This window comes from Anabrus simplex, chromosome 12 (assembly GCF_040414725.1).
Source record: "Anabrus simplex isolate iqAnaSimp1 chromosome 12, ASM4041472v1, whole genome shotgun sequence".
NCBI classification, from domain to species: Eukaryota; Metazoa; Arthropoda; class Insecta; order Orthoptera; family Tettigoniidae; genus Anabrus; species Anabrus simplex.
In genome coordinates, this window is record NC_090276.1 from 46811109 (window position 1) to 46837540 (window position 26432).

General features: G+C 37.8%; 1 protein-coding gene across 1 annotated transcript in view; it reads left to right on the top strand.

The window, feature by feature from the left end:
* The first annotated feature begins 511 nt into the window (after positions 1-511).
* Positions 512-26432, top strand: part of LOC136884021 (uncharacterized) — a 303309-nt gene continuing 277388 nt past the window's right edge. Inside the window, exons 1-2 of the transcript XR_011018880.1 lie at positions 512-648; positions 9797-9885. The gene's annotated coding sequence lies outside the window, so the exon portion shown is untranslated. The remainder of the gene's footprint in view (positions 649-9796; positions 9886-26432) is intronic.

Consider the following 26432-nt stretch of genomic DNA (forward strand, 5'->3'; position numbering starts at 1 on the left):
TTACCAAACGTTAGAATGGTTGAATGACTACGAACTACGCCATACCACAACGGGCTTCTTATTAAGTGTTCATACGCTATTGAAAAGGGCAGGCAAAACAATATGATTTTGACAGGCATATCATGATGAGTTATCCGACCTATTTATAACGATGCTGCGGACCAGCACGGGTCCTGCAATACTATTTTAAATAGGCTTTAATAAGAGAGAATAGATTCAATACAAAGCCCCTGTATATACAGTACACAATCCTTGATCTTGTCAGTTGACACGGTCGACTCTTGTAACATGTCGATCGAGGCTTGGCAACACTGCTTACCACTGTGCGAGGCGCGAACACAAAGTGAATTTTCAGACTCCAAAGTGTTCTCGTTTATTTTACAGCATTATTCACCTTTTATTGTGATTTTTTATGCTTGGCACGTTTAAACAAAGTCTACAATAGCGTATATTACTCCTCTCACAGGTGAGTTTTAAGTAACGGTCGGTCGAGTCTTGGCAACATTGCCTACCACTGTGCCAGGCGGGAACTCGAAAAGAATTTTCAGACTCCAAAGTGTTCTCGTTTATTTCACAGCATTATTCACCTTCTGCTGTACTTAGCACGCTTAAACTAAGTCTACAGTAGCGTGTATATTCCTCTTACAGGTGAGTTTAAGTTGTAAGTGATATAAAATACAAACTTCTCCCTAATCGAGGCCACATTGAAGAGTGTGCTTTAGTGTAGGCTAAATATGAATTTTTACATTCATAAATTTTTACAGTCACTAAGATTGAAATGTCTTAGGCATAAAATCTGCCGAGTATGGTATTCTAAAATATATTTTTCAAACTTTCAAGTTGATTCTTCCTGCCTTTGGTATCAGGCTATGCTTCATTTCCTCAAAGCTAGAATGTTCACTTTTTGGCCACAGAACAAATCAATTAATCAGTCGCACAGGTGGCAGATTCCCTGTTAATTATTTACATAGCGTTTCCTCAAACGTTTCCAAAGAACTTCAAAATTTATTGAACATTTCCATTGATAATTTTTTCCAATCCCCAATTAATTCCCCTTCGTATGAATGAATATTTGCCCCAATTTGTTCTTGAATTCAAACTTCATAGTATGATCTTTCCTACTTTTAAAAATTCCTCTATTCGTGTACTAACGTCATTCCACACCATCTCGAACATACCACTTAGTCAAGCATTTCACCTCCATACTCCCAAGTCTTCCCAGTTGAAAGTTTGCAGCATTTTTGTAAGATGTCTCGTTTGTCAGAAATCACCCAGAACAAATCGTGCTGCTTTCTTTTGCATCTTCCCCAGTTCTCGTATTAAATAGTTCTGGTGTGGGTCACATACATTGGAACTATACTCCAATTGGGGATCTTACCAGAAACTTATACTCCCTCTCTTTTTCATCATTACTACAATTTAAAATACCCTCATAACCTTGAGAAGAGATCTGTAACATTTCTTTACAACCTCTTTAATATGATTACCCCAATGTGTAGATAGTTTAGTAGAAAAAAGGAAAGCGTCTACTAATGACACTTACTTTGACATTTAACAGAGGTGGTTTCAATGTTTCATTGGACCTGGTGTCTGCCTGGTGGTCAAGATCGTTAAGGCATCAAGTCTGTACGGTCCGATACCGTGATTAGCCAGTTTGAGTAAAAAAAAAAAAATTACCATCAGAATGTTGGCTAACAGGGTGGAAGAGGTGGTGGTATACAATTTCAAATCACTAGATTTGCAAGGCTAAAGTCTGGATTCAATTCAAAACCTCCCCACAGTTTCATATGAGTGAGGGTATATGACACTGTTGATGGTGATTTGTCCATCGGATGGGGATGTAAAGCTTTGAGCCGACCTCTTGGTGTTATCAACAAATTAATCTAAAAAGCCACCTAATCGATACTTTATTTCTTTTGCCTTAGGCAAAACTAAAAATACATTTGCACACACAGAACATGTTTCGACCACTTAGTGGTCATCTTCAGCTGTATACAAATATCTTAGGTGAGAACATTTGGACAGTAAGCACATTAGATCTTAAAACTATGTCCCATGGGATCCTAAAAACTATTGTTGTACGTGCTTTAAATGAAAAGGGAGGGGGGTGGGGGAGGTTGGTGGTAAGGAAATATGTGTGAATGATACTAAAGGACAATTCGCGTCTACAATTGTGTTTAAAACTTATATACTAAAGTACATATTTAAAATATTTAAAAGCGTCTATGGTGAAATACTTTTGTAATAACACTAGGTGGCATGAATAAAAAGTCAGTGTTTGTAACAATCTTCAGGCACTTGTGAGAAGAATATTTAATTAAAATTCGCATCTGCAGTGATGTTAAAAACCTTGTTTTCTAATAAACATACTTTGAAATATCCTAAAGCATTTATGGTGTGGCACTTATTTTTTTAAAAACACTTGTGCTTGAATAAAAGTCTATGTCAATGAATACCAGTCTTCAGGTATTTTGTTGTTTATAATTTATGTTGAATATCTTTCTTAATTGTTGCACTTATGGTTATGGTAAAAGGCCGTGTTGACTGTTTAACTTCCGTGAATTGTTCTTTGGATTGTGGTAAAAGAATGTGTTGGCCGTTTGACTTGCTAAAATCCTATGGTAGCTTCTATTATATAAAATGGCGGTCTTCTGATTAGGGGTAGCTTGCCTCACGATCTTATCTGGGAAATGTTTATTCCGCGCTGCTTGGGGATCTGCCTTTGTGCACGACCTAGTGTAGTAGCGGTGTCGATACAGCCATGAAGTGGACAGCTTGCAATACTCTTGGTGTTATTCGACAGGAGTAGGCTATGTGCCGATGCCAGGTTTCACCCTCTCCCTACGTCATCATCATCATCATCATATTCTAAAGGCTAAGCCTTGTTGCTGCAGCCATAGATGTCTATCTTGAGCCAGTCTTTCAACTCAGCGTAGGTCTTGCAGTTCATTCTCAGAAGCAGGTTCTTGAAATAAAGACACTCTGGGTTGTCCTCTTCCTCTTTTCCCCACAATTCTTCCTTCAATGATGTTACAAAGGAACTCCTCATGCCACAGAATGTGACCAATAAATTTTACTTTCCTTTTTAAAATCTCAGTTACTAGATTCCGTTTTCCTCCTCCTCATCATCATCATCATCATCCTAAACCATCTCCAGTTTCCCGGGTGTGGTATATGAGCCTCCTACATCTCATCCTGTCCTTGTACCATTCTTCCTCCACCAACTTGTCCCAATCATGACCTCTCAGCATTACATCGCTCTTAACTAAATCTATCCATTTCCTTCGTGGCCTTCCCACGGGTCGTCTTCCTTCTACCTTTCTGTCAAATACCTTCCTTGCAGTTCTGTTTACTGGCATCCTCTTCATGTGACCAAACCACTTCAGTCTTGATATCTGAATCTTATTTAGGAGAGAATTGTCTATTCCTACTTCTTCTCTAATTTTCTCATTCCTAATCTTGTCTTTCCTGGTTTTGTGGATCATAGTGCGTAGGAATTTCATTTCAGCTGCCTGAAGTTTGGAATTATCTCTATTGGTCAGTGTTGTGGTTTCGAGACTGTATGTAAGAATTGGTGTATAATAGGACTTGTATAATGTCATTTTTGTTTTCATGGGTATTTGCTCATCCCACAGCAGGTGTCTTACCTGGTGGTAAAATTGTGCTGCCTTATTGATTCGATTGTTCACCTCATGTTTTGCTAGGTTGTCATTTGATATAACGCTACCCAAGTATTTGAAAACTGGAACGCTGTCCAGTTGAGCTTCATTTAACATGACTATTGGTTCTGCTCCTTCCCCATACACTTTCATCACCACCGTCTTGGTCTTGCTGATGTTTAAACCATATTTCTTAAACTCCTCATTCCAGCTTTGTATTCTCTCTCCCAATTCATCTTCTGAGTCACTCCAGATCGCAACATCATCTGCAAATGTGAAGGCTTTGATATCTCCGTGTTCTTTCCTTTTAATAGATTTCATTACTACATCCATTACAATAATAAATAGAAGTGGTGACAATGAGCTGCCCTGCTGCACTCCTCTCTTTGTTTCAAACCAGTCCGTTTTCCTCCTATCTCTCTTAATTTCAGTCCAACTTATCCTCTGCGTTCCCCTCCAGATCCACATTTCAGTTACCTCTAGTCGTTTTCTTTCTTGCATTCTTAATGCCCAGCATTCACAACCATACAGAAACATGTTCCATACAAAGATTTTTGCAAAAGCCTTCCGACTTTGAATATCTATATATTTGTTGGCCAACAGATGCTTTTTATCTTGGAAGGCTCTCTTTACCATTGCTATCCTTTCCATGACTTCTGACAGTAGCGGCGATTAGGGGGTGCGAGAGATGGCAGTTCCCACCCACCCCCACCCCCACTTTATGGACAGAGAAATAAAAATTTTATTTCATTTTAGCCTCCTAAAACTAGGAATTATTTTTAAAAAACATTTACCGTATTCAAACCCTGTTGTCTATAAACCTAATTGTTTCCTCTAACATCTTTAAATATTACTGAGCGTAAATATGCACTAAATGTCATTTGATGCAGCTAACCAATTCGTACAGTGTCACAGCAAGTAGTGGGAACTTGTACAGCAGCGTGTAGAACAGCGATTACTAGCCAGTGGCGCAAAACCTTAATTGCGGGTACATATGCTGCAGTGGGAGTGAGAGGGGAGAATGTTTACATGGGCACCTGGCAACTACGTTAGGGTGACAGGTCTTTATTTTGCTCCAATTAGCTCAGCAGAAGTTACCCCATCATTACCTTGCTTTCCCTACTTTCCCCTCCAAACTCGGGGCTTCATGCAGGTTTGTGTCATCAGGTAGAAATCACACTTTTAGCATATGCTGTGAGAAAGGGAAACAGGGGTAGATTTTTGCCAAAGTCATGGACAGTGAGATATGATTCCCCCACTTGCTACGCGCATTTGTCAATTTGTCTCACTCAGTCAATGTGTCTGTGTAGTTCTTTTTTGTTGTATAATAATGCTGCGCTTCTATTTAATTGTAATGTAATTGTCCTTTTGGTGAAAGTTTTATTGTCTAGTATTGAATCAATACCACAAAAACTTTTATAATCAGCAGTTAGGTTGGTAAACTTTCAAACCTTACTTCTTTGTCGAAATTTGCTCAGAGAGCATCCATATTTTTCAATTTTGTTTCTCCCCCCACCCACCCAATATATCCTGCAGATTCCTGGTACTTTTTATTGTCTATATATTGACTTTTGATATGCTCCAAATATAACTCATGATTAGGGTTCCTAGGTAGCAAAACTGTTTCACTTGCTCAATTTTATCAGAGCCAATTTTGAAATATGTTATAGGTGTTTTGTTACATTTACATAATATCATGGTTTTTGTTTTCCTTGTATTAATTTTGAGGTTCCATTTGCCTAAAGTTTCTGCTAGTATGTTCATCATTCTCTACAAGCCATTAGAAAAATAAATAAATTCACACCTGGTATAGTTTATTATTGACACTGCTAGCTGTGTCCGAAGTGCATTGATTTCCAGTACAGTAATGTTAATGAAGACTGTCTGAAGAGGGTATTAACCCGCGAGTGGTCGCTAGCTGAAATGTAATGTGAGTGGTCACGTGTGAGACTTTCTCTCACTTTAAAATAAATATGACATTTTTCACAGTTTTGCGTAAGGCTGAAATTTACTACTGAAATTAATCACAAGTTCTACCTTATATATTTTAGATAAAAATGAAATGATTAGCTGTTTATTAAAGACACAAATTACTACTTAAAATAACATATGCAATGTACATAAAAATAACTTCTGTCCTGAAGTTGTAATACATACATACAAAGCAAGGTTTCTGAACACAATAACATTTTCAAAAACAAGAAGTGCTCATAATACAAGGTCTCGTTGCGTAATGACATCTGTGGTTTTACTCTTGAGCACTTTCCACGCAGTCGGGACAAGTGTACACAGAATGCTTGGGACATATCGGTTTTTCACAAGTATTACACACTTTCATTGTTTTCCTGTTCTTTCTGCGAGGGCAAAACCCACAAAACTCAGGTCAAACATCTTCAAGTTCCCTTTTCTTCGGTTGTTGAACCCCTGTCATTCTTTTTATAGCATCCCGTGAAGTCTGCGGAAGGTTTGTGATGGAAGAACGGCTTATGAGGTGTGGCTTCATGAGTTCAAGAGTCAGTGTCTTCAAAAATACCCGCCTTGCTACTGATTCGTTGGTATTTTGATTCCACCAATATTCAGAAGTGAAAAGAATATCATCAGAGGCCACCTGCAACTTACTCTGGATACGGAATATTGACCTTTCAACTCATCCACGACATCTATGCCTCCCTTTGTCAAGTTATAAAACGTCATTATTTCCAATTTCTGTTGTTCACCCGCAAACTCATCAATTTTGTCGTCAGAATGAAGGGTGGACAAAAGTAACTTCGTCTTGCCCTTCCTAGGAACGTACGACACCAATAAGCCAGTTCTTGAAAATCCAAACATACTGCTGTACTGTGGCCTATCTTTTACATTGAGAAATGAGGGTGGAATTTCTTTCTTATTTTTTCGCAGTGTTCCAACAATAGTGGTCCTGTTTTCAAGAAGATATTTTGCCAGCGGCAAAGATGTTAAGTAGTTATCCATAGTAACGTTTCTTCCTGTGTTCAGTATGGGAGCAACAATACGCTTTACAACGCTACTTGCACTACTGTCAACTTTGTAAGGGCCTTCAGGCTGCCGACCTGCATATATTTCTAAGTTGGCGGTATAGAACATGCATGCATCTACTAGGGCATAAACTTTTATGCCATATTTAGCTGGATTATTTGCAATGTATTGTCGGAACTTACACCGACCACGGAAAGCGTCCAGCATTTCATCTACAGTTGTACATTCCCCAATCTGATAATTTATTTTACATCGACTGACGAAATCATAAACTTTTCGCATAGGTGCTAAATTATCACTCGTCTTTTGCAGATTTCTGTCATTTACATCATCAAACCTGACTGCTTGAAGCAACAAAACCTTCTCATGGTCATGGTAGCCCTGAAGCATTCCGGTGCTGTCCCATCATCACTCCATAATTCTTCGATATTCACGTGCTGAGCTTTTTTGACTCCAGCTAGACAAAGAAGACCGAATAAGGCACTAATCTCTTCAAAGTTTGTGTCCTTACGGTCTCTTTCACGGTTATAATTTTCGCAAAGTTTTCTGAGATAAATATTGGTATTCTAAACTATATCACTTATGATTGTGTCAGGGAAAAACAATTTCCAGCAATCCAGAATTGTTTTCGCATCTTTTGCTACCTGCCTTACACCTGTAAGGTGAGTAACTATGTTATGTCTTGCAGTGCGTACATTAGGACGGGGAGGATGCATCAACCACTCAGTTACTTTGTCTTTTCCTAAATAACTAGGCCCATAAGTATAAAGCTCGCCACACTCCAATTCACTGGATGCTGACTGATCTGTGTCCGTAAAATGATCGCTATGTTCACTTTCATTATCACTCTCATTCGTTTGGTCATCCTCGTCTCCTAAGTCTTCTGTTAGGTGAGATTACTGTCGCCATGCACTAATATCTGAAAATAACAATATTGGGAATTAGACTTAAATTCAATCACATGTCAGTACGTAAGATTCGTAATATTGAAAATATAAGACTTTATGACAGTCACAATACAAAACCAAGAATGAAGTACATTAGGTCTTCTCTCAACATGTGAGTTACCTGGATTTTGTAACAGCGCTAATTCAACTAATATTCTTCCTCAACTCAACATTTTTGAAGACACATTTATCAGTAAGAAGTAACTGCAGATGGAGAATGTTCCGCGCACAACCTAAGTCAAATACTAATACGTACAACAGGAGTAAGTTTCCCGCTCCACTTCAACATAACACCAACGTCATTAGTCGCGTGATGAGAGAAACTCTCACGCAGCGTGCACAGACATATAGGAACCTTTGTTCTGACTAGGGGAGGGGGTGCTTACCCTTCAAATGTGAATTGCTCTACTCACAACAGTTATAAACTCAGCTAGAAGAGGGAACAGTCATCTCCCTTTCATCACTGTGAAGTAATATCACAAAAACAAATTATGTGAGACAAAATCTCATGTAGCGACCACTCGCGGGTTAATTGTTGTCTCTAAAACTGTTGTTTGGTGATTCAGGTTTCCAAATTATCTGTGCCTGTGTGGAGTGGATATAAGTAGACTGCATGAAATAATATTTTCAGTTATGCCAATGTTTTGTTAAGTAATTATTCAGTGTCAATGAACGATGCTGTTGATACCAGCAAACTTGTGTATGGGAAGAGAAAGTTAGTCACTTTAAAAACGTAAACTTGCTGTAAATTATTTATGTACTGCCCATGTGTGAAATTTTGAGGGTTTATAGGCCTACATTTCTTCATGTCATAACCCTCTTTGATTGGACCCAATCACATTACATAATTAATAGATTAATATACTGCTCATTTTTATTACTTGCCATTTGTGATATATGTAACTGAAATAACATAGGTTACATCTTACGATATCTTGAACATGTGTGTACAATATTAATTCTGTAATATTACTGTTCCTAGTTCAGCTTACCATCAGGTGTGTGTATAAGTCAGGTTGTGAGTTTCACAAATAGGAAAAATCCTCTCAGTTTTAATTACTGCGTTGATGGGGTGAAAGTTCCTTATGGGGATCACTGTAAGTACCTAGGTGTTAATATAAGGAAAGATCTTCATTGGGGTAATCACATAAATGGGATTGTAAATAGAGGGTACAGATCTCTGCACATGGTTATGAGGGTCTTTAGGGGTTGTAGTAAGGTTGTAAAGGAGAGGGCATATAAGTGTCTGGTAAGACCCCAAATAGAGTATGGTTCCAGTGTATGGGACCCTCATCAGGATTACTTGATTCAAAACTGGAAGAAATCGAAAGAAAAGCAGCTTGATTTGTTCTGGGTGATTTCCAACAAAAATATTGCAAAGTTTGGGCTGGGAAGACTTAACCCTCTAATTTAAAATAACGACTCATTTATGCCTTTGTGAAATGACAAAGTCGTTACTAACGACTCATTTTTTTAGAGCCGTGTTGCTGGGCAGCCATTTAATGAATATCGTCAAACTTTGCACTAATTGATAGTTCAGTTCATTGGCTATTTCATGTTGATAAGGCTCTGGATTTTAATTCATTCAACAGTGTCTAAAGCATTTATCATCTGTCCTGTAGCAGAACGCCCCCCCAAAAAAATATTGGAAAATAATATTTTTCAATCTTCTCGACATCAATGTATTTGATGCATTTGTTTTGTATTCTAAGAATACAGACAAGCCTATAGACCGAGATGAGTTTGTGGACTGCATTGTATTAGATTTAGCAGATGGAGTTCAGCCTGAACATCCAAGACTCAGCCAACAAAAAAAAAAAAAAAAAAAAAAAAAAAAAAAAAAAAAAAAAAAAAAAAAAAGAGAGAGATTATGCATATTTTTTTTCGGAAGATCCTGCCATAAAAAGAAAGCGAAGCAACTTCTGGTGCCCTAAGTGTAATTGTTGCGTTCATCCTACTTGCTACCATAAGTTGAAACACTTCTACAGGCCTGTAGTAAAGGGGAGGAAAATAAAAACTCTTGCAAGTGACTTGAAGTAAAGAATTATGCCCGAAGAGGAGATGTACATAGTTTTGGTTTTATTGTACATAACTTTCTGTCCTTTAGTTTTATGGTAAATATGTGTTCTAAGTCTTTTGTTGCTAACAAAATGGTGAACATTTTATACATTTACCTTTTGTTTTGGTCTTTTATAGTTTTGAAGCTACGTAAAGTGAAAGTTGAAACATTGTTTTCTCAGAAGTGAAAAATTGTAATTCACCACCCCCAATAAAATGGAACCAAGGTATGTACCCAATATTATTACATAAACACATTCTCTAGTTTATACTGAACAAAAATATATGTCATATGATATATTTTACTGTCATTTTGTATTGTTTATGAATTAAAAAAAACTTGTATGAAGACGTTACAGTCGCTTATCACTTAAGAGGTTTTTACGTATCACTTGGAGAGTTAAGAGAAAGAAGATGAACTGCTCGACTATGAGATATGTTACAAGTTATTATCCTCATGATTTTTCCATATTGAAAGTCTGTTGCCAACAGACAAGCAAACACTGCTGTAATGGGAGGACATGTATAACATCTGGATTTACATAGAAATGACGTTCCATGCAACTACCAAGTATTCTCTACTAAGGGCCTTACATCTAAAGTGACTACATTGTTTATCTACAGTTCACCTTTATGATATTCTCAGCAATAATTCCAGCTAATGTTTTATTTTATAACTGTCTTTAATGACAAACTTTGCATACTCACCCGTTATATTTCGTGATGCACCAACACGTATTTCACAATTCACTCAAAATTCATATTCTTGTACAAATGCTATCATTTTTATCAGTTTGAACACACAGACTTTAACTTTGGGCAAGATCTTTTGTGACTTTCTTGGATATTCTAAAGACAATGGGTTGGGATATAGTACCATATCTGAAGTACTTATTTGATTATTGTTTGCATGAAGGAAATGGAGAGTCGCTGTAGTAGCCCCTGTATATAAAGGAAAGGGTGATAGACATAAAGCTGAAAATTACAGGCCAGTCAGTTTGACATGCATTGTATGTAAGCTTTGGGAAAGCATTCTTTCTGATTATATAAGACATGCTTGCAAAATTAATAACTGGTTTGATAGAAGGCAGTTTGGGTTTAGGAAAGGTTATTCCACTGAAGCCCAACTTGTAGGATTCCAGCAAGGTATAGCAGATATCCTGGTTTCAGGAGGTCAATTGGACTGTATTGCGATTGACCTGTCTAAGCCATTTGATAGGGTGGATCATGGGAGAGTACTGGCAAAAATGAGTGCAATTGGACTTGACAAAAGAGTGACTGAATGGGTTGCTCTGTTTCTAGAAAATAGAACTCAGAAAATTAGAGTAGGTGAGGCTTTATCTGTCCCTGTAAAAATTAAGAGGGGAATTCCTCAAGGCAGTATTATTGGACCTTTGTGTTTGCTTATATTTATCAATGATATGTGTAAAGAAGTTGAATCAGAGATAAGGCTTTTTGCAGATGATGTTATTCTGTTCAGAGTAATAAATAAGTTACAATATTGTGAGCAACTGCAAAATGATCTCGATAATGTTGTGAGATGGACAGTAGGCAATGGTATGATGATAAACGGGGATAAAAGTCAGGTTGTGAGTTTCACAAATAGGAAAAGTCCTGTCAGTTTTAATTACTGTGTTGATGGGGTGAAAGTTCCCCTTGGGGATCATTGTAAATACCTAGGTATTAATATAAGGAAAGATCTTCATTGGGCTAATCACATACATGGGATTGTAAATAAAGGGTACAGATCTCTGTACATGGTTATGAGGGTATTTAGGGGTTGTAGTAAGGATGTAAAGGAGAGAGCATATTTGTCCCCCCCAACTAGAGTATGGATCCAGTGTATGGGACCCTCAAGAGGACAAATTGGGGCAAATATTCATTTATAGGAAGGGGAGTTAGGGATTGGAATAACTTACCAAGGGAGATGTTCAATAAATTTCCAATTTCTTTGCAATCATTTAAGAAAAGTCTAGGGAAACAACAGATAGGGAATCTGCCACCTGGGCGACTGCCTTAAATGCAGATCAGTAGTGATTGATTGAAACTGATTTAATTACATATTCGAGAATACACAAGTTCCACACGTTCTAGAAAGATGAAGATCTAGTTTTAGTTTCAGATACATGGTTTTAGATTGTTGCTGAGATAGTTTTTGATCTATTATGTTATTACAGTTTTAATGTAGTGTTTTAAATGACTTTGTACACTAGTTTTAGCTTTACCAATAAAATACCTTTGTTATTTCTTGTACGTGGTATGTTCCGAGCTGTCGGTGAAGAGATGGCGTGGAATGACATTAGTAGATGAATAAGTTTGATTGGTGTCTTTAAAAGTAGGAAAGATCATACTATGAATTCAAGAGGACAAATTGGGGCAAATATTCATTTATGGGGAGGGGAGTTAGGGATTGGAATAACTTACCAAGGGAGATGTTCAATAAATTTCCAATTTCTTTGAAATCTTTCAAGAAAAGGCTAGGAAAACAACAGATAGGAAATTGCCACCTGGGTGACTGCCCTAAATGCAGATCAGTATTGATTGATTGACTGATTGATTGTTTGATTGATTGATTGATTGATTGATTGATTGATTGATTGATTGATTGATTGATTGATTGATTGATTGATTGATTGATTGATTGATTGTTATGTGTCCTGGTATATTATTTATTTAACCAACAATTATTTTATATATATATTTTTTTTTTTTGAGTAGTAAAGTATGAAAAGAAACCTAAGATTTTTTCCTTATTTTGCTAAAATGTTTTTTCCGTGGGCACTCCTGCAGGTTGCTTTTATCACATAATTTTCTCACAGTCATATGCATGTTTTTCACAGATTGGCTATGATAAGAACTTGACATATGTACAAAAGGAAATGAACAGTGATTTTCTATTTTTGCTAAAAATGTACTGTATATATGTTCGTCTAGTATTCATTCAGTAGAATCATTTGCCCCTTTAGCTGTTCAGCTCTCAGGGCAAAGTATGACAGACAACAGCAATAGCTGCAGTGTTGTCTAACCTTCTGACCTTCTACCAGTCGTCTGTGGCTTCATTTGGCAATGTCGGAACAAAACATACAGTATCAGGTGCTCTTTGCAATTTTTCCCTCAGATCTATCGCCATTCATCTCTTTACACTTCCTTGGTACTTCTTTATTCCAGACAAGGTTTCCTACACTCTGGTAGAATGCATTGCCCTGTTGTACCCTCTTGCTAGTCTCCATGTCCAGCCTTGTATTCTGCATCAATTTGCTTCTTAGGCATTCGAAACTGTCAACAATTTCAAGGATTTGACTACCAATTGTCTTTCTCCTCTCGATAGGACCATGATCTTGCTTTTCTCTGTGCTGGTTATCGTATCGTACTTTTCAATTTTCTTGTTCACTACATTAGTTTTTCCTGTACTTCTCTGCTCTTTGTTCCCCAGACCAAAATATAGTCTGCAAATTGTAATAACTTCATCTTCCTCTTCCCATACATTTCCTTTGTCTCCTTTACAATTTCGTCAATAACCTTTATAGACAAAAGTGGTGGCAGCACACTCCCCTGTCTTAGTCCAGTTTCATTTCTAAACATCCCGTCTTTTCAAACAGGGTCTGTATGGTGCTGACACAGTTTTGTACATTGCTTGTACCATTTCTATAGCTTGTGTACTCTGTCTCTTTATGACCACGGTTTCCCACACCTTTTCCCTGGGAACACTATCGTATGCCTTTGTTAGACTATCAAGGGTGAGGCAGAGACACCTTTTCAGTACCATTGATTTGATGTTACTCTATTTCATTATTCTCTATAGAGTGATAAATAAGTTACAAGATTGTGAGCAACTGCAACGTGACCTCGAAAATGTTGTGAGATGGACAGCAGGCAATGGTATGTTGATAAACGGGGTTAAAAGGCAAGTTGTGAGATTCACAAATAGGAAAAGTCCTCTCAGTTTTAATTACTGCGTTGATGGGGTGAAAGTTCCTTTTGGGGATCATTGTAAGTATCTAGGTGTTAATATAAGGAAAGATCTTCATTGGGGTAATCACATAAATGGGATTGTAAATAAAGGGTACAGATCTCTGCACATGGTTATGAGGGTGTTAATGGGTTGTAGTAAGGATGTAAAGGAGAGGGCATATAAGTGTCTGGTAAGACCCCAACTAGAGTATGGTTCCAGTGTATGGGACCCTCACCAGGATTACCTGATTCAAGAACTGGAAAATATCCAAAGAAAAGCAGCTCGATTTGTTCTGGGTGATTTCCGACAAAAGAGTAGCGTTACAAAAATGTTGCAAAGTTTGGATTGGGAAGAATTGAGAGAAAGAAGAAGAGCTGCTCGACTAAGTGGTATGTAAATACAAAGTATGTTACAAGTGTTTATTTATATATCCACCTATTCAATACAAAGAGATCTTTTTAGAAATTAAATATTATTATAAAATGTTAAGGGACATGTTTCGCCCATATTAAGCTGTCAGCGGAGAGATGGCGTGGAATGACATTAGTAGACGAATAAGTTTGAGTGGCGTTTATAAAAGTAGGAAAGATCACAGTATGAAGATAAAGTTGGAATTCAAGAGGACAAACTGGGGCAAGTATTCATTTATAGGAAGGGGAGTTAGGGATTGGAATAACTTACCAGGGGAGACGTTCTATAAATTTCCAATTTCTTTGAAATCATTTAGGAAAAGGCTAGGAAAGCAACAGCTCATCTTCTTTCTCCCAAGTGTTCCCAGCCCAAAATTTGCAACATTTTTGTAACGCTACTCTTTTGTCGGAAATCACTCTGAACAAATCAAGCTGCTTTTCTTTGGATTTTTTCCAGTTCTTGGATCAAGTAATCCTGGTGAGGGTCCCATACACTGGAACCATACTCTAGTTGGGATCTTACCAGAGACTTACATGCCTTCTGCTTTACATCCTTACTACAACCCCTAAACACCCTCATAACCATGTGCAGAGATCTGTACCCTTTATTTACAATCCTATTTATGTGATTACCCCAATGAAGATCTTTCCTTACATTAACACCTGGATACTTACAATGATCCACAAAAGGAACTTTCACCCCATCAACGCAGTAATTAAAACTGAGCGGACTTTTCCTATTTGTGAAACTCACAACCTGACTTTTAACCCCGTTCATCATCATACCATTGCCTGCTGTCCATCTCACAACATTATCAAGGTCATGTTGCAGTTGCTCACAATCTTGTAACTTATTTATTACTCTATACAGAATAACATCATCCACAAAAAGCCTTACCTCTGATTCCACTTCTTTACTCGTATTATTTATATATATAAGTAAACATAAAGGTCCAATAATACTACCTTGAGGAATTCCCCTCTTAATTATTACAGGGTCAGATAAAGCTTCGCCTACTCTAATTCTCTTGAGATCTATTTTCTAGAAATATTGCAACCCATTCAGTCACTCTTTCGTCAAGTCCAATTGCATTTATTTTTGCCAGTAAAAAAATGAAATGGCATATGGCTTCTAGTGCTGGGAGTGTCCGAGGACATGTTCGGCTCGCTAGGTGCAGGAGGCGACCTGCGCGTCGTGATGAGGATGAAATGATGATGAAGGCAACACATACACCCAGCCCCCATGCCAGCGAAATTAACCAGTGATGGTTAAAATTCCCAACCCTGCCAGGAATCGAACCCGGGACCCCTGTGACCAAAGGCCAGCACGCTAACCATTTAGCCATGGAGCCGGACATTTTTGCCAGTAGTCTCCCATGATCAATGCTATCAAGTGCTTTAGACAGGTTAATCGCGATAGAGTCCATTTAACGTCCTGAATCCAAGATATCTGCTATATCTTGCTGAAATCCTACAAGTTGAGCTTCAGTGGAATTTAGGACAGTCGCCCAGATGGGAGATTCCCTATAATTGTTTTCCTAGTCTTTCCTTAAACGATTGCAAATAATTCTGAAATTTATTGAGCATCTCCCTTGGTAAATCAAAAAAGAGGAACAGACAGGTTTAGAAAAACGTATTGTTATTCCTCAGAATATGAAAGACAATATCCGAAATAAGCTTCATGAAGGTGGCCTAGAATTTCAGCTCAGTAGATAACCTTAGTTCAAAGTTATGCTAGAAGTTTTCGTTCTGAGCCACTTCACCATTTCCTCAATGACCTTAGCAAAATGTAGAGGCCATTGGTATCTACTAATTGCTGCCTACTCTTCCTGATATCCAGAGCTGGCAGCTCAATCAAATCACTGATCTGTGATCTCCATGTCGCAGATTCCCTACAATTTATTGTTTACCTAGAATTTTTTAACATGTCCCTTGATAAATTATTCCATTTCTTAACTCCCCTTTGTATAAATGAATATTTGCCCCTAATTCACCCTCTTGTCTTCCAACTTTATCTTCATTTCTATGATCCCTCCTGCCTTTAAAACCTTCACTCAAGCTTACTCTTCTACTGAAGTCATTACACGCCATCTCTGCACTGACAGCTCGGAGCATACCAGTCAGTACAATTAAATTAAAGTTAACAGTAAAATATTTCCACCTTTTGAATACAAAATCAAGTAATGTGCGAATCTTCTCCACCATTTTTAGAAATTTTAAAAACTTTTTAAACTTTCAGGTGCTACTTTCACTTTCAGTTTTTTAAGGAATCTCTTTGAATGATTTCTATTTACCATCTTTTTACATTGTTCACTGAATCTTCGTTATCCTTCAACGACAACTATATGCACTGATGTATGCATTTTTAAACATAATCTAAAACTTTGATCACCAATACCTGCAATACGTCCAACACATCACAGCTCAACTATCAGAAATTCATAAGGAGTGATATATACAAACCTCAACAATCTTCAACGCCCAAATTATTATTCTTGAATTCTTCCTTCAACAGCAAAGTGCATTAATTTATGCATTTTATGCATTATCCAAAACTATTACAACTATTTTGACCTTTTCACATTTGTAGTGTCAAACTACTGTATTTTCACAACTTTTTTATAATTTCTATGAACTATCAGATACATTGTTCAACTCGCGATTTGACTGATGATAACCTTAAAATATAGGTCGAAACTAGTTCCAATAAATGTTTCTTCTGTAATGTAACCCACGTTACTTGATTTTGTATTGAAAAGGTGGAAATATTTTACTCTTAATTTTTAATTGAATTGTAATCATAGTTCAATACAGACCATTCGAAATGAAATTAATATCTTTTAATGAAATGGAAATGAAAAATAATTCATGCAGTAAAGGGTTATGTAACGAGCATACTCTGATAGTCCTGCGGACATTCTTGTATGGGTCAGTAAATCTACGAACATGAGTCTGGAAAATTTGAGCATTTTTAAATGCCATCCGACTGACTGAGATCGAATTTATCACCTTGGGTTCAGAAAGTATCGTACAGATAGACCAGGACTACTTGAAGCGAGAAATGGAAAAGATCCTTAGACCGGGCGAATTAGCCGTGCGGTTAGGAGCGCGCAGCTGTGAGCTCACATCCGGGAGATAGTGGGTTCGAATCCCACTGTCGACAGCCCTGAAGATGGTTTTCCGTGGTTTCCCATTTTCACACCAGGCAAATGCTGTACCTTAATTAAGGCCACGGCCGCTTCCTTCCCACTCCTAGGCCTTTCCTGTCCCATCGTTGCCATCTGTGTCAGTGCAACGTAAAGCAAAATAGCAACAAAAAAAAAAGATCCGTAGGAGAGCAGGACAATACATTATGGGCGATTGCCGACAAAAGAGTAGCGTTACGAAAATGTTGCAGATTTTGGGCTGGAAAGACTTGGCAGTAAGGAGATGAGCTGCTTGACTAAGTGGTATGTTCTGGACTGTCAGTGGAGAGTTGGCATGGAGACAAATAAACTTAAATGAAGATTTTAAAATTACAAAAGATAATACCGGCCGTCCAGCAGCTCGTCTTCTTACTCCAAAATCTTCCCAGCCCAACACTGCTCCCTTGCTGGGAACTTCCTCTGAATCTTAATATATTATCAGACTCAATTTTAATTACTATTGATGTATAATTCATCTCTCATGGTAGATAAAAACCCTCCGCACAAAAAACATATCTGTAGGTTCAATTGTTTGTGAAAAAATTATCTGTGAGGAATTTTTATAACACCATGCACTTTGTTTTTTAACGACTGTACAAAGATACAGCGTTGAAGTGTGCAAGCTACGATTTTCAATTTCTTGGATGTGAATGACAGAATTTCCATTAAGAAAAGAAAAATCCTTATTATCCATTCAGTAAAACGTAATACATAATTCAAAACATTTTATGATTGATTTTGCCCAGTATTTTAGTGTTTTGCGACTTTCCCTGTTCATTGAGTTTCTGAAAATAGTACTTTAAAAATCTATAATTTTTACATGGAAATATGAACATTAGTGGGACAAAGTTTCCTGCTGCACTCATTGCACAGACCACAGCAACATTTTTTCCTCTTTTCCAGCTGATTGCAGTACCTGTGTTTCTGAACTTTAGAACAGAAAATTTTTACTGCCAGTGGAAATCCCTGTTTTTCCCTTATATGTTCATGGTGCAGAAATGCAAATTTTATCATCATACTCTCTGGTTTGTTAGAAATAACTGTGCCTTGTTGTCATTAAAGGATGAAATCCTCTTCAGGCTAGTTGCTTCAGGATTTTGAAGACTAACGCCTGGATTTCTCTTTGAAAACCATAAACCCAATCTGAACCAGCTAGCTTTGTCCATCTGATTGAAATTGTGAGCCATCCCATTTGCCTCTGTCAGATCAAATGCCAGATGATTAAGTTCTAGGATGAAATCCTCTTCAGGCTAGTTGCTTCAGGTTTTTGAAGACTAACGCCTGGATTTCTCTTTGAAAACCATAAACCCAATCTGAACCAACTAGATTTGTCCATCTGATTGAAATTGTGAGCAATCCCATTTGCCTCTGTCAGATCAAATGCCAGATGATTAAGTTCTACAATGGAAGAGTAATAAAACATATTTGATAAGAGCAACTGGTGATCACAAATTTCTTTCTCTTGCTTTTCAAAAATGAAAGGTTTTCGCCCCAATGCTGGATTTTCTAACTTATTGTCCTAGTCTATCCTGTAATGGTTTTTTTTTTTTTTTTTTTTTTTTGTATGTTGAACATCTTAGACACAGTTTCAACAGATTGACAGCACTGACTGGTTCAACAGCTTTCTGCAAATCTTCTGCAGTCTTCTTAGCCTTTTCTGTCCTTCACATTCAATTTCAAAACAATTGCCTGCATTGAAAAGTTGCATGGGAGAATACTGCCATCTATAGCAGCATTAGCCTGTTAGCTCATGGCTAGCTTTGATTTGAAATGTTACATAACTGATAAATCAAACAACACAAAAGTCATCATCATCTTCATTTCCCGTTTCTAGCTTCCCGGGTCGGGTTGCGAATCAAGGACCTCCATCGCTGCCTGTTTCTCCGCCACTCTTCTCCTTTTTCAAGTACATCTTTTGGTTTTCCTCCCTTCTTCTCTATGTACTCCCACACTGAATCTGTCCATCTCTTTCAGGGTCTTCCTCGTGGTCTCTTTCCTGTTAACTTCTCTGAAAAAACTTTTTTTTGGCACTCTGTTCTCCCATTCTCACCATAAGCCCATACCACTTTAGCTTTGTTTGTCAAACAACACAAAAGTATATTATAAAATACTTAATGTTGATTGTATTTTCATAAAATATAACCATGAATTAGTGGTCAGTAATTTAAACTACCCTTATCTCAGTTTATTTGATGTCTCAAGATACGATGATAAAGGAAGTTTTAATTTTTTAATCTGAGTAGAAACATGTTCGCCTCCAGGAACCTGAAATACTTTGCACTTTTGATGTGTGGTTATTTAGATTTAACTGGTGGGAGAATTTCCCATAGTGGTGGAATTCCCCCACCTTCCCTTATGCTTTTCTCAGAAAAATCTTAATCTATAGATATGTATATTGTAGCTATCCATAGGTTTTTTTATCTACATGCGAGATAAATGATCTTTTGAAAATTAAAATTAAGTCTGATAAAATATTTATTTATTATACTTGATCATCCATATATTAAAAGATTTTACTAAAACCAGCTTTGGTAAATCCATCCATGTGTTCTACTGGACTGATTTGCTTCAATTTTGACTTATTCTCTCCGGAATCACCTGCCGGTGAATCATGACACACTGATGGATCTTTAGGTTCAGCCAACTTTGAGTAATCATAAAATCAAATCATTAAATGATGACTCCAATAATTGCAGGCGAAGGCTTACCCTAACCCACAATACATTCTGTACATAGCAGGTTGCTGAGCGACTAACACTTTCAGTAATATTCCAATCTAATTATGTGATTTTTATCTTCAGTACTGCCATTGCATGCAACCATGATTGATTAGCATGTGTCAAGCCAGAAATTATACACTTCCTCTGATTGAATGAAAATCTACAACATGTTTTCCAGTCAGTGACCGGGTCAGGGATGGAATAAATGGAGGATAGTAATTGAGCCGGCTGCTGAAGCCTGTCACATTCCTCTGGGGCAATGATTAATGGCTGACAGATGGAATGAAATGATAGTGGAGAGTGTTGCTGGAGTGAAAGATGACAGGGAAAACCGGAGTACCTGGAGAAAAACCTGTCCCACCTCCGCTTTGTCCAGCACAAATCTCGCATGGAGTGACCGGGATTTGAACCATGGAACCCAGCGGTGAGAGGAGGACGCTCTGCCGCCTGAGCCATGGAGCCTTCACTTCCTCTGATTATGGAAGAATATTATTCTGTGCTATGTACTCCTTGATTCCCTGACCTTCTCCAGCTTCTTAATATACTCAACAGATGGCAGAACTATCCTAATAACTTACATGATGATAATAAATACATCAACGCACGCACAGACGCGAAGGTATCAAGTCGACTAGCCTTCTATATGACCATTACTAGTAATAAAGGGCAGAGACAACCTCTTGAAAAAGTTATTGTCCACTTACTCGAACCAGTATCCTGTCACGGTCAATTACTATCTCGCGCAAGATCGTTTGAAAATGTTAAGATCCAGATACACCTGAATGGTCAAAGCACGGTGAATACTGTATGGAAAGAAGGGCTATAAACTATATTACGAATGAATAAGTTATTATGTACCGGTATTAAATGTTCAATAAACTATTGACAAAGGCAGGCAAAATAATATGACTACAACAGGCTTATCAAGATGAGTTATCTGACCTGTTTATAATGAATGCTGGGTGTTTGTGTCGCCCTTACTGTTCCTTTCCTCATATTAAAATTTTTACACTTCCGCAATTACTATTAAACGCAGGTTCATAACATATGGCGCAAGTAGTGCCAAAAGATAATTACAGGTCGATGCCACGATCAAATAGCATTTAAAATTAAATAAAAATAAATAATTTTAAATTTTAATCATCAAAATATATGAGAAATTTACTTAACATGCAGATACAAACTCTGTGCATAGCTACAACAAACATATCTACAGTTTCAATTTAAATGCGAGGAGAATACAGTAGTTTTATCTTCTTTTTACGGACTGCACCTCAATATCTATTATGTACTCCCATTGAAGGTTATATAATGTGTGAATTCCTCTTTACAGTTAGTGCGTAACTGTAGAGAACACATGAACAATCCGCATCAAGCTTTCGCTGCCCTCCCCTAGATGTTAGGAACAGTTAGCAGTTGTCCACTTCAAGATGTGAGGCCTCTTTATAATGTAATAGGAACAAGGAAGGAAGGATAGGGTTTATAGAAAGTAGATAAGTTAGTAAAGTAATTACATACTTATAACTGCATCAAGAGAACATTGTCCTCACAATAGTGCTCGATTCTAGTTAGTATAGCTGTTAGCATTATTGGCAGGATATTTCGATAGCTGCTACAACATCAAGAGAAAATCGTCCTCCTGATCCTGATAGAGTCTAGTTTGTATAGCTACTAGCTTTAGTGTAGTATAGATATATACCTACTCCCACATCAAGAGAACATCCTTCTGATAATGATAGTGTCTAGTTTGATTAGCATTAGCTTTAGTGCAGGATAGTGATGCAACTTCTCCCACATCAAGAGAACATCGTACTCCTTATACTGATAGAGTCTAGTTTGGATTGCCATAGCTTTAGTACAGTATATTGATATAACTGCTCCTACATCAAGACAACTTCGTCTTCCAGATACTGATGGAGTCTAGTTTGTGTATCTATTAGCTTTAGTGCAGGATAGTGATATAACTGCTCCTATATGAAGACAACTTCGTCTTCCAGATACTGATAGAGTCTAGTTTGTTTACCTACTAGCTATAGTACAGTATAGATATGTAACTGTTACCAAATCTAAAGAACATCGTGCTCCTGATAATGATAGATTCTAGTTTGTATAGCCATAGCCTTAGTGCAGGATAGTGATATAATTGCTCCCACATCAAGACACTCCCATATCAAGACAACTTCGTCCTCCTGATACTGATAGAGCTTAGTTTGTATAGCTACTAGCTTTAGTATAGTATACACATATAACTGCTCCCACATCAAGAGAACATCGCCCTGATAATACTGATACAGTCTAGCTTGTATAGCTACTAGCTTTAGTGTGTATGTATATCTGCTCCCACATCAAGGCAACTTCCTCCTCCTGATACTGATAGGTTCTAGTTTGTATAGGTACTAGCTTTAGTGTAGTACCAGTATACATATATAACTGCTCCCACATCAAAGCAACTTTGTTCTCCTGATACTGATAGGTTCTAGTTTGTATAGCTACTAGCTTTAGTGTCGTATACATATATAAATGCTCCCACGTCAAGAGGATATCATCTTCCTGATACTGATAGAGTTTAGTTTGTACAGCCATACTTTTAGGGAAGGATAGTGATGAAAGTGCTCATACGTCAAGAGAATATCGTCTTCCTGATACTGATAGAGTCTAGTTTGTATAGCCATAGCCTTAGTACAGGATAGTGATACAACTGCTCACACGTCACGAGAATTTTGTCGTCCTGATACTGGTAGATTCCATTTTGTATAACTACTAGCTTTAGTGCAAGATAGTGATATAAGTGGTCCCACATAAAGAGAACAACGTCCTCCTGATAAGGATAGAGTCTAGCTTGTATAGCAATAGCCTTAGTGCAGGATAGTGATACAACTGCTCCCACATCAAGAGAATTTTGTCCTCCTGATACTGATAGGGTCTAGTTTGTATAGCTACTAACTTTAGTGTAGTATAGATATATATATCTGCTCCCACATCAGGAGAACATCCTCCTCATACTGATTGAGTCTAGTTTGTATTGCAATAGCTTTAGTGCAGGATATGATACAACTGCTCCCACATCAAGAGAATATCGTCCTGATACTGATAGACTCTAGTTTGTATAGCTACTAGCTATAGTGCAGTATAGTGATATATTTGCTCCCACATCAAGAGAACATCGTCCTTCTGATACTGATAGGGTCTAGTTTGTATAGCTACTAACTTTAGTGTAGTATAGATATATATATCTGCTCCCACATCAGAAGAATATCCTCCTGATACTGATTGAGTCTAGTTTGTATAGCAATAGCTTTAGTGCAGGATAGTGATACAACCGCTCCCACATCAAGAGAATTTCGTCCTCCTGATTTGATAGGGTCTAGTTTGTATAGCTACAAACTTTAGTGTAGTATAGATATATATATCTACTCCCACATCAGGAGAACATCCTCCTGATACTGATAGTCTAGTTTGTACAGCCATAGCTTTAGTGCCGGATAGGGATATAACTGCTCCTACATCAAGACAACTTCGTCTTCCAGATACTGATAGAGTCTAGTTTGTTTAGCTACTAGCTAATGTTTAGTATATATATATATATAATTGCTCCTACATCAAGAGAACATCGTCCTCCTGATATTGATAGAGTCTAGTTTGTATAGCCATAGCTTTAGTGCAGATTAGTGACATATATGTGCTCCCACATCAAGAGAACATCGTCCTCCTGATACTAATAGAGTCCAGTTCGTACATCCATAGTTTAAGTGCAGGATAGTGATATAACTGCCCCCACATGAAGAGAACATCATCCGCTGATCCTGATAGCGTCTAGTTTGTATAGCCATAGACTTCGTTTGGATAGTGATATAAGTGCTCCCACATCAAAAGAACATCACCCTCCTGATACTGATAGAGTCTAGTTTGTACAGCCATAGTTTTAGTGCAGAATAGTGATACAAGTGCTCCCTCACCAAGAGAACATCGTCCTCCTGATACCGGTACTGATAGTCTAGTTTGTACAGCTACTAGCTTTAGTTTAGGAGAGTGATATAAGTTCTCCCACATTAAGAGAATATCATCCTCCTGATACTGATAGAGTCTAGTTTGTATAGCTACTAGCTTTAGTTTAGGATAGTGATATAAGTTCTCCCGCATCGAGAGAACATCATCCTCCTGATAATGATAGAGGCTAGTTTGTATAGCTACTATCTTTAGTGTACTATAGTGATATAACTGCTACCTCATCAAGAGAACATCGTCCTCCTGATACTGATAGTCTAGTTTGTATAGCCAGAGCCTTTCTTTAGGATAGTGATATTAGTGCTCCCCCATCAAGAGAACATCGTCCTCCTGATCCTGATAGATTCTAGTATGTATAGCCATAGTCTTAGTGCAGGATAGGGATATAACAGCGCCCACATCAAGAGAACATTGTCCGTCTGGTAATGCCAGACTATAGTTTGTACAGCTATTAGCTTTAGTTTGGGATAGTGATATAAGTTCTCCCACATAAAGAGAACATCATCCTCCTGATACTTGTAGAGTCTAGTTTGTATAGCTACTAGTATTAGTGCAGGGTAGTGATATATTTGCTCCGACATGAAGATAACATCGTCCTCCTGATCCTGATAGTGTCTAGTTTGTATAGCCATAGCCTTAGTTTAGGATAGTGATATAACTGCTCCCACATCAAGTGAACATTGTCTTCCTGATAATGGTAGATTCTAGTTTGTACAGCCACAGTTTTAGTGCAGGATAGTGATATAACTGCGCCCACATCAAGAGAACATCGTCCTCCTGATACGGATAGAGTCTTGTTTGTATAGCTACTAGCTTTAGTAGAGGATAGTGATATAAACTGCTCACCCATCAAGAGAACATCCTCCTCCTGATACTGATAGATTCTAGTATGTGTAGCCATAGATTTATTGCAGCATAGTAATATAACTGCTCCCACATCAGGACTTCGTCCTCCTGATATTGCTAGAGTTTAGTTTGTATAGCCATAGCTTTAGTGCAGGATAGGGGTATAACAGCGCCCACATCAAGAGAACATTCTCCGTCTGATAATGCCAGACTCTAGTTTGTACAGCTACTAGCTTTAGTTTGGGATAGTGATATAAGTTCTCCCACATAAAGAGAACATCATCCTCCTGATACTTATAGAGTCTAGTTTGTATAGCTACTAGTATTAGTGCAGCGTAGTGATATATTTGCTCCGACATGAATATAACATCGTCCTCCTGGTCCTGATAGTGTCTAGTTTGTACAGCCACAGTTTTAGAGCAGGATAGTGATATAAGTGCTCCCACATCAAGAGAACATCGTCCTCCTGATACTGATAGTTTAGTTTGTACAGCTACTAGCTTTAGTTTAGGATAGTGATATAAGTTCTCCCGCGTCAAGAGAACATCATCCGCCTGATACTGATAGAGTCTAGTTTGTATAGCTACAAGCTTTAGTGCAGGATAGTGATATATTTGCTCCGGCATGAAGAGAACATCGTCCTCCTGATCCTGATAGTCTAGTTGGTATAGCCATAGTAGTTTAGGATAGTGATATAAGTGCTCCCATATCAAGAAATCATCGTCCTCCTGATCCTGATAGCTTCTAGTTTGTATAGCAATAGCCTTAGTTTAGGATAGTGATATAAGTGCTCAAAATCAAGAGAACATCGTCCTCCTGATACTCATAGGGTATAGTTTGTACAGCCATAGTTTTAGAGCAGGATAGTGATATAAGTGTTCCCACATCAAGAGAACATCGTCCTCCTGATACTGATAGTCTAATTTGTACAGCTACTAGCATTAGTTTAGGATAGTGATATAATTTCTCCCACATCAAGAGAACATCATCCTCCTGATACTGATAGTCTAGTTCGTATAGTAATAGCTTTAGTGCAGGATACGGATGTAACTGCGCCCACATCAAGAGAACATTCTCCGCCTGATAATGGTATACTCTAGTTTGTATAGCCATTGCCTTAGTGCAGGATAGTGATATAAGTGCTCCCACATCAAGACAACTTCGTCCTCGTGATTCTGATAGATTCTAGTTTGTATAGCCATAGCTTCAGTGCAGAATAATAATATAACTGCGCCCGCATCAAGAGAACATTGTCCTCCTGATAATGGTAGATTATAGTTTGTATAGCCATAGCCTTAGTGCACGATAGTGGTATAAGTACTCCCACATCAAGAGAACATTGTACTCCTGATACTGATAGATTCTAGTATGTATAGCCATACTTATAGTGTAGGATAGTGATATAACTGCGTCCACATAAAGAGAACATCGTCCTCCTGATCCAGATAGCGTCTAGTTTGTATAGCCATAGCTTCAGTGCGGAATGATGAAATAACTGCGCCCACATCAAGAGAACATTGTCCGCCTGATAATGGTAGATTCTAGTTTGTATAGCCATAGCATTAGTGCGGAATGATGAAATAACTGCGCCCACATCAAGAGAACATTGTCCGCCTGATAATGGTAGATTCTAGTTTGTATAGCCATAGCATTAGT